General features: G+C 47.4%; 1 pseudogene; it reads left to right on the top strand.

The window, feature by feature from the left end:
- The first annotated feature begins 26 nt into the window (after positions 1-26).
- On the top strand, positions 27-2,923 carry LOC140721820 (uncharacterized; annotated as a pseudogene).
- The last annotated feature ends 5,888 nt before the right edge of the window (positions 2,924-8,811 follow it).

Genomic DNA, 8,811 nt, shown 5'->3' on the forward strand with positions numbered 1-8,811 from the left:
TGGCACGCCTGTTATTTTACATGGGGGATCCCATTCACCTGCTCAGACAGTGGGAATGGATTCATTCGGACATCTCAACTGAAGGTACATCAGCAAGTTCACACTGGGACAAGGCCATTCACCTGTTCTGTGTGTGAGAAGGGATTCAGTCGGTCTTCCCACTTATGGACACACCAGTCAGTTCACACTGGGCAGAAGTTGGTCATCTGCTGAATTTGTGGGGAAAAATTCACTCTGTCATCTGACATAATGGCTCACCAGTGAGTTCACAACGGGGAGAGGCCATTCACCTGCTCAGACTGTGGGACGGGATTCACTTGCTTATCTGACCTAATGGCTCATCTGCGAGTTCACACTGGGGAGAGGCCGTTCACCTGCTCTGACTGTGGGAAGGGATTCACTCAGTCATCTCAACTGAAGGTACATCAGCGAGTTCACACTGGGGAGAGGCCGTTCACCTGCTCAGACTGTGGAAAGGGATTCACTCGGTCATCTGACCTAATGGTACACCAGCGAGTTCACACCGGGGTGCGGCCATTCACCTGTTCAGACTGTGGGAAGGGATTCACTCAGTCATCTAAACTACTGGTACACAAGTCAGTTCACACTGGAGAGAGGCCATTCACCTGCTTGGACTGTGGGAAGGGATTCACTTGCTCATCCCAACTGAAGGTACATCAGCGAGTTCACACTGGAGAGAGGCCGTTCACCTGCTCAGACTGTGGAAAGGGATTCATTCGGTCATCTGACCTAATGGTACACCAGCGAGTTCACACTGGAGAGAGGCCATTCACCTGCTTGGACTGTGGGAAGGGATTCACTCGGTCATCTCAACTGAAGGTACATCAGCGAGTTCACACTGGGGAGAGGCCATTCACCTGCTCAGACTGTGGGACAGGATTCACTCAGTCATCCTTGCTAATGAAACACCAGCGTGTCCACACCGGGGAGCGGCCGTTCACCTGCTCGGACTGTGGGAAGGGATTCATTTGCTCATCTAACCTGAAGACACATCAGCAAGTTCACACTGGTGAGAGGCCATTCACCTGCTCAGACTGTGGGAAGGGATTCATTCGGTCATCTTACCTAATAGCTCACCATCGAGTTCACACAAGGGAGCGGCCGTTCACCTGCTCGGACTGCGGGGAGAGATTCATTTGCTCATCTAACCTTAAGGTACACCAGCAAGTTCACACTGGCAAGAGGCCATTCACCTGCTCAGACTGTGGGAAGGGATTCCCTTGCTCATCTCAGCTGATGGTACATCAGCGAGTTCACACTGGAGAGAGGCCATTCACCTGCTCAGACTGTGGGAAGGGATTCACTTGCTCATCCCAACTGAAGGTACATCAGCGAGTTCACACTGGAGAGAGGCCGTTCACCTGCTCAGACTGTGGGAAGGGATTCACTCGGTCATCTATACTGAAGGTACATCAGCGATTTCACACTGACGAGTGGCCGTTCACCTGCTCAGACTGTGGGAAGGGATTCACTCGGTCATCTATACTGAAGGTACATCAGCGATTTCACACTGGCGAGTGGCCGTTCACCTGCTCAGACTGTGGGAAGGGATTCACTCGGTCATCTATACTGAAGGTACATCAGCGATTTCACACTGGCGAGTGGCCATTCACCTGCTCAGACTGTGGAAAGGGATTCCCTTGCTCATCTAAACTGAAGGTACATGAGCGAGTTCACACTGGAGAGAGGCCGTTCACCTGCTAGGACTGCGGGAAGGGATTCATTTGCTCATCTAACCTGAAGGTACATCAGCGAGTTCACACCGGAGAGAGGCCGTTCACCTGCTAGGACTGCGGGAAGGGATTCATTTGCTCATCTAACCTGAAGGTACATCAGCGAGTTCACACTGGAGAGAGGCCGTTCACCTGCTAGGACTGCGGGAAGGGATTCATTTGCTCATCTAACCTGAAGGTACATCAGCGAGTTCACACTGGAGAGAGGCCGTTCACCTGCTAGGACTGCGGGAAGGGATTCATTTGCTCATCTAACCTGAAGGTACATCAGCGAGTTCACACTGGGTAGATGCCGTTCACCTGCTCAGACTTTGGGAAGAGATTCTCTCAGCCAAATCAACCAAATGTGCATCATTGAGTTCACACTGGGGAGAGGCCGTTCACTTGCTGTGAATGTGGGGAGCGATTCACTCAGGTCATCTCGGCTTATGTAACTCTCGCTTCAGCTAGCAGCTTAATGTAGGGGGTGATAGCCCCCAGCCCGGCCAAACTTGTGAAATCTCGTTTGGGTGGATGCTGTGTGATGTGTCCCCTGTTACAAATCAGTTCCCCGAAATTACAAACAGTACACAATGTGCGATTAAACGATTGAGCTTTATAATTCTTACTTTGACTATAGGGTTAGTAAAGTAAACAAAGAAAAATGGCCTGCACTCTCCATTCGCGTCTTCTCATCTCTCCCTAGCGAAAGACCACAAATTCCCTCTTCCAGACTCACAAGAAAGAACGTTTCTATCATCGGATAGCCCCGCACTCCATAACCCATAAGTCTGGTCATAACATAAACATTGCTGCTACAGAGAAACCATTACCTCAGCAGTGAAACATTACAGAGAGGCCATTACATTAGCAGTGAAACATTACAGAGAGGCCATTACATGAGCAGTGAAACCTTGCAGCATGTTACACTTGTGACACTCTACCGGGTTCACACTGGGGAGAAAGTTTCAATGAGTGCATGCTGGATATTTGTCCATCACCGTTGCTGAATGCAATTTCAAGAGTGACTGTCGGTGCTGAACTCTGCAATTATTGCTGCTGCTCACCACACCCAGTTCTGCACCCTGGTCACTGGGCATGGGAGGAGTTTCTTCTGCTGCACATTCTCCTTTAATGTGACTGTGGTTTAATATTCTGGATCTGAGACAAATAAATCAGTTTATTTTAAACTCTGTCTCTGGTACTTAAGTGAATTTCTAACACACCTAGTGTACAGTAGAGAGTCAGCTCTGGCCAGCTGGACCCTGCCAGTGATTCTGTTCCATGACAGTCCTTTTAAATCCTCCCCTGTACGGCTAAAGTTGGCATGGTTTTCCTCAGGAGAAATCTTCCCAGACAGATCTGTTGGAATTCTTTGGTGAAATGAGGAAGGTGGTGTGTGTTGTTTGTTTGGATTTTCAGATGGATTTGAACAAGGTGCTGCACCTGAAGCTGCTTAACAAGATACCAGTTCATGGTATTTGATGTCTCTGTGCCTGTTCCCGCTGAAGTTTAGAATTATGGGCGGGGTGTAGAGTTGCGGGAGCGGGGTTCCCAAATACTGTAAAGCCGAGACAGAGAGGATACGGAGAGGATGTTTCCCATAATACGGAGCCCAGGTCCAGGGATACACCCTCAGACTACAGGGAAATCAATTCAGATGAGGAGGAAGTCTTATGATATCATGTTTATTCAGCATGGCCGTGTCTGATCTATGCTTCTGTGCCCTTCCCCCTGTATCTCCAGCTCAAATGTACCCAGCCACCCGCCTACACTCAGATAGATAGACACTTCATTGATTCTAAAGGAATTTACATGGAAGATTTAGAATTTTAGAAAATTCCATATGTCTCCATTTAAAATGAGTGGCCCTTTTCGATCCCTGTCAGTTTCTCTCTCACTGATCAACAAGAGATATCAAAAGGCCCGTCCCTTTCCCTCGTATATCTCCACCGGCTCAATCCCTGGTTTCTATCCCAGTTTAACTCTCTATCTCTCTTCCCTCCAGTATTCCCTCCAATCTCTCTCCTCAGTCATTCTCTCCCACGCCTCCTTCTGCCCCCTCACTCGCTCCTTGTTTATTTCTCACCCACATCCATCTCCCCGCCATTCTCTCCCCTCACTGGTTGTCGCCACCATCTCTCTCCCCTGTTTCTTGCCTCTGCCACTTCCCTCTCATCTCTCCTCAGTCTGTCTCGCTAACACTCCTACTGTCTCTCGATTCTCTCTCCCTCTCTTTCAATACCACCACTCAGCCTGTTCTCTCTTCTCTCTCTCTCTCCCCCCCCACTCTCTCTATCTCTCCCTCCACCTCTCACTTTCCCACTGTCCCTTCTCTCCTTCTCCCTCTTCCTCTATCTCTCTGTCTCTTTCTTTTCCTCCTTTGCTTCATCCAACTCCAAGTGCCAGTAAGTTCCGATGTCACCGTTGCACATTGAAGGGTGCTATTATGGAGTGAACATGGACCGAGGATCCGGGTCGGTCTGTAAAGGTGGGGTGTGGTTTGTAGACAGAAAGTGGAGTAGAGAAGTGAGTGTGAGAGGAAGTTGGGGTGAGCAGAGTAAGAGAGGGAGGTGAGGTAGTGGGAGAGGTATTAATAAGATAAGAGTGGAGAGCAGGAAAGGGAGAGTGAGAGTAGATGGAGGAGAGAAGCAGAGAGGAATGTGTGCTGAGGATCGAGAGGAGGGTGGGGGTAGGGAGAAAGGGACTGACAGATCTGGTGAGCGCACTATGGAGAGAGGAAGGAGCAAGATGTTGAGGGAGCTGCACACACTCAGGGTTGGGGGAGTTGCATTTCCTCTGTCCCACTCAGTAACTCTTCTAAGGATGTATTTGCATCAACAAAAGCAGGATTCAACACGATGTGAGCGTGTGCTATTCTGAACTGAAATGAAAGCTCAACCCAGAAAGATGAAGAAATTATCACAATGGAACAGTGATTCCCTCTGGAGGCAGTTACGCGTCCTAAGATGGCTTTAGGAGCAAATAGCACTCGCCGGGGGTGGGGGGCATTCGAGATTCCTGGCAGGGCAATAAGCTGCCTCTAACTTGCGGTATCAGACCTGATCGACCGTTAGTAGAGCAGGTACTTCCAAAAAGGATGTGGCACTGGAATAAAGGAAGAAGCATCGCACTGCAGGCCTTGAGCATTCGTCGTCACAACGGGTCTGACACTTGGCGATCTCGTCCGACCTTACCAACCTAACAGACGTCGTTGGGGATTAGCAACGAGGGTGCTCGGCATTTCGCCTTGACTTGCGGCACTAGGGCTGGGAAACACTGCTATAGAAGAAAGGTTAGCCAATAGATGAGCATAATCGTCCATGGATGAGATCCCCACGATGTGAGCAAAGGAGGAAAGCGTCCAACGTCAGGCTCAAAGCTGGAGACCTCTTCCCAGAAACTGCGTAGTTCCTTGTGTCAATACAGGAACAGGCGGTTGACACAGAAGTAACAAAAATGCACATTAAAAGAGTCACGAACTCAAGACGAAGTGTTGTGCCTCTCACGGGGCTCTGAAGCAGAATATGCCGTTTGATTGCTTACACAGCGCCATCAAGTGGCAAGCAGCATTCACCAAAATCCTGCTTTAAGAGACGATCATGAAAGATACTATCAATGACAATCAATACAAACCTGATCCAGTTTTAGATTCGGAGTGAAACAATTGCATTACTACCGATCCGTTATCAGAGATAGGACGATACATGATCCCGTCCGGATATAATGTCACAGGATAAACATGCAAATTAGATTTACTGAATAGATACGGGCATTCCGACACACACAGCACGCTGAAATCAATAAGTGAAAAAACCTGAAATATCCCATGGCGTTGATAGCAGTGTGACGTCATTCACTGTCTCTCATTTTGGAAGGGATTCAATTGGCCATCGCAGATACACCAACAGCTTCGCACCCGGAAGCGACCGTTCACCTGCTCCGTGTGTGCGAAGAGACTCATTCAGTTAACCCACCTTGTGATGCTCCGGTGAGTTCATAATAAATAGAGGCCACATTTCTGTCCGGAGTGAGCAAAGAGATTTACTCAATCATCCCAGCTACGGCAACACCAGCAACTTCACATCAGGGAGGAAGTTCTAATCAGCTCTATGTTAAATATTTAACCATCACGGTGACTGAAGGCAGCTGCAGGATCATGAGGGACTGTTACTGTCAGATTCTGCAGTTCTTGCGGCTGCTCATCGCACCCAGGACTGAACCCTGGTCACTGAGCATTGGGGGAGTCTGTTCTGCTGATGTTAGCCTTAAACTAGACTGGTGTTTAATATTACGCTCACTCTCTACTACTCTCACAATGTACACTAGAGAGGCCACTCAATCCATCTGGTCCTAGCCCATATTTCTGTTCCATATCAGTATTTTAAAGTGTATCTCTGCCGTTTATCTCTCATACTCTCTGTTGCAAATAGTCACTATTCCGTGGGAGAAGAGATTTCCCTTGAATTTCATGGAATCATAGAAATCTGCAGCAAATTACAGGCCCTTCAGCCAACAATGTTGTGCCGACCATGTACCCTACTCCAGACAACTGCCGAGAATTGCCCTACCGCAGAGCCCTCTGATCTTCTAAGTTCCATGAACCTATCTAAGATTCTCTTAACAGACCCTATTGTATCTGCCTCTACCACTTCAAGCAACTTAAACTATTTTCACTCATTTCAAAGGACTGGGCCTCAGACTGCTGGGTTGCTGCAATGCACCTCTAAAGCCTGACAGCAGACTAGCGAGTGAATCTTCGATGGAGCAGAGTCAGAAACCAAAGAGTTGCCAGCACCAGTCAGGGCTTTGGGGCTCCAGAAAAAGATGGGGTCTGGAGGTTTTGAGCGGGTGGAGGGAAGAGGAATCAGACCAGCAGGATCTGGCTATGAATAAAAGATGAGAAACATTTGGAAACTGGTTAATTGAAAAACAAATTGGTTAATTTCTGCAAAATATTGCAGGTAATCAGCAGATCAGGCAGCAAATGTGGAGAGGAATAAATGGACAGCATTTTAGCCGAGCCCCTTCAGTATGCCTAGACTGTGTACTCCTCTGCTTAGTTGCTGCCTGAACTACAGAGTTCCTTCAGCATTGTGTGTGTTTGTGTTCCTCTTTTTCCAGCAACTGCAGAAACATGCCCACTCTGGGTGATCAGAATGGTAATCTATACGGGAGACAAAGTAGATGGGGGAGGTTTTAAATAGTAGTTTTACATCCGTATTTACTCAGGAGATGGACACAGAGTCTGCAGAAGTGAGGCAAAGCAGCATCAACCTCATGGACCCTGTACAGATTACAGAGGTGGAGGTGTTTGCTGTCTTAAGGCAAATTGCCATGGATCAATCCCCAGGGCCTGAAAAGTTGTTCCCTGGGACCCTGTGGAAGACAAGTGCAGAAATTGTCGGAGCCCAAGCACAGATATTTAAATCATCCTTAGTGACAGGTGAGGTACTGGAGGATTGGAGGACAGCCAATGTTGTTCCGCTGTTCAAGAAAGCCTCTAAAATTAAACTAAGAAATTGTACATTGGTGAGCTTGTCATCAGTTGTGGGAAAGTTAATGGAACGTAAGTGCAGGAACTCGATATACAAGTTTTTGGATAGATGTGGACTGATTAAGGATAGATAGCATAGCTTTGTGCAGGGTAGGACATGTCTAACCAATCTTATAGAGTCTCTTGAGGAAGTTATCAGGAAAGTGGATGAAGGCAAGGCTGCTGATGTTGTCTACATGGACTTTAGCAAGCCACTTGGCAAAGTCTCACATTGGAGGTTGGTCAAGAAGTTTCAGACATTCAGCATTCAAGATGAGATAGTAAATTGGATGAGACACTGTCTTTGGGAGAAGCCAGAGTGTGGTAGCAGATGGTTGCCTATCTGAATGGAGGCCTGTGACTAGTGGTGTGGCACAGGGATCAGTACTGGATCTGTTGTTGTTTGTCATCTATATCAGTAATCTGGATGATAGTATGGTTAGCTGGATCAGCAAATATGTGGATCACACCAAGTCCGGGAGTTTAGCGGACTGTGAGCAGACTATCATGGCTTGCAGTGCCAACTGGACCAGCTGGAAAGATGGTTTGAGAAATGGAAAATGGAACTTAATGCAGACAAGTGTGAGGTGTTGCACTTTGGCAGGACCTATTAGGGTAGGTCTTACACAGTGATTGGTCGGGAACTGAGAAGTGTTGTAGAGGAAAGGAATCTGGGAATACCGGTCTATATTTCACTGAAAGTGGTGTCACAGTTCAAAAGGTATAGAGAGAAAGATTTTGGCCCACTGGCCTTCATGAACTAAAGTACTATCAACAATAGATGGATGTTATGTTGACGTTGGTGAGGCCTAATTTGGAATATTTTGTGCAGTTTTGGTCACCAACCTACAGGAAAGATGTAAAAGAGGTTGAAAGAGTTCAGAGAAAATTTACAAGGATGTTGTCAGGTCTGGAGGGCTTGGGTTAGAAGGAAACATTGAACTGGACTGGACTTTATTCCTTGGAAAGTAGAAGAGTGAGGGGAGATCTGATGGAGGTATTCCACAGTTTTGAGGGTCATAGATGGGGTAAATGCAAGCCGGATTTTTCCACTGAGATGGGGTGGGACCACAACCAGACGCCATGGATTAAGGGTGAAAGGTGAACTGTTAAGTGGATCAAGAGGGAAAACTTGTTCACTGAGATGGTCATCCAGGTGTGGAATGAGCAGCCAGCACAAGTGGTGCATGCGAGCACGATTACAACGTGTTAGAGGTTGGTATAGGTACCTGGATGGTAGGGGTATGGGAGTGGAAAGCATAAATAGCTTAGCACTAACGAGATGGGCCAATGTGTCTGAATCTTTCTATGACTGTGACAAGAATCTTAAACAATACTAATATTCACTCTAATTTCTTTTAACAGCTGTGCAGACCAACCATACACCTGAGCAGGAGATATTTACGTGGCGTTAAAACTGTGGTACTTTAAGTTAACAGTACATAAAATAAAATCCCAGCTGCACATCAACAAAGGGTATTTGCATGAGAGTGTTTCAGTTACTGTGGGGCCAGGCTCCCATGCAGCTCAGTGGGAACAGGG

This window comes from Hemitrygon akajei, unplaced genomic scaffold (assembly GCF_048418815.1).
Source record: "Hemitrygon akajei unplaced genomic scaffold, sHemAka1.3 Scf000062, whole genome shotgun sequence".
In the NCBI taxonomy this organism is placed as follows: Eukaryota; Metazoa; Chordata; class Chondrichthyes; order Myliobatiformes; family Dasyatidae; genus Hemitrygon; species Hemitrygon akajei.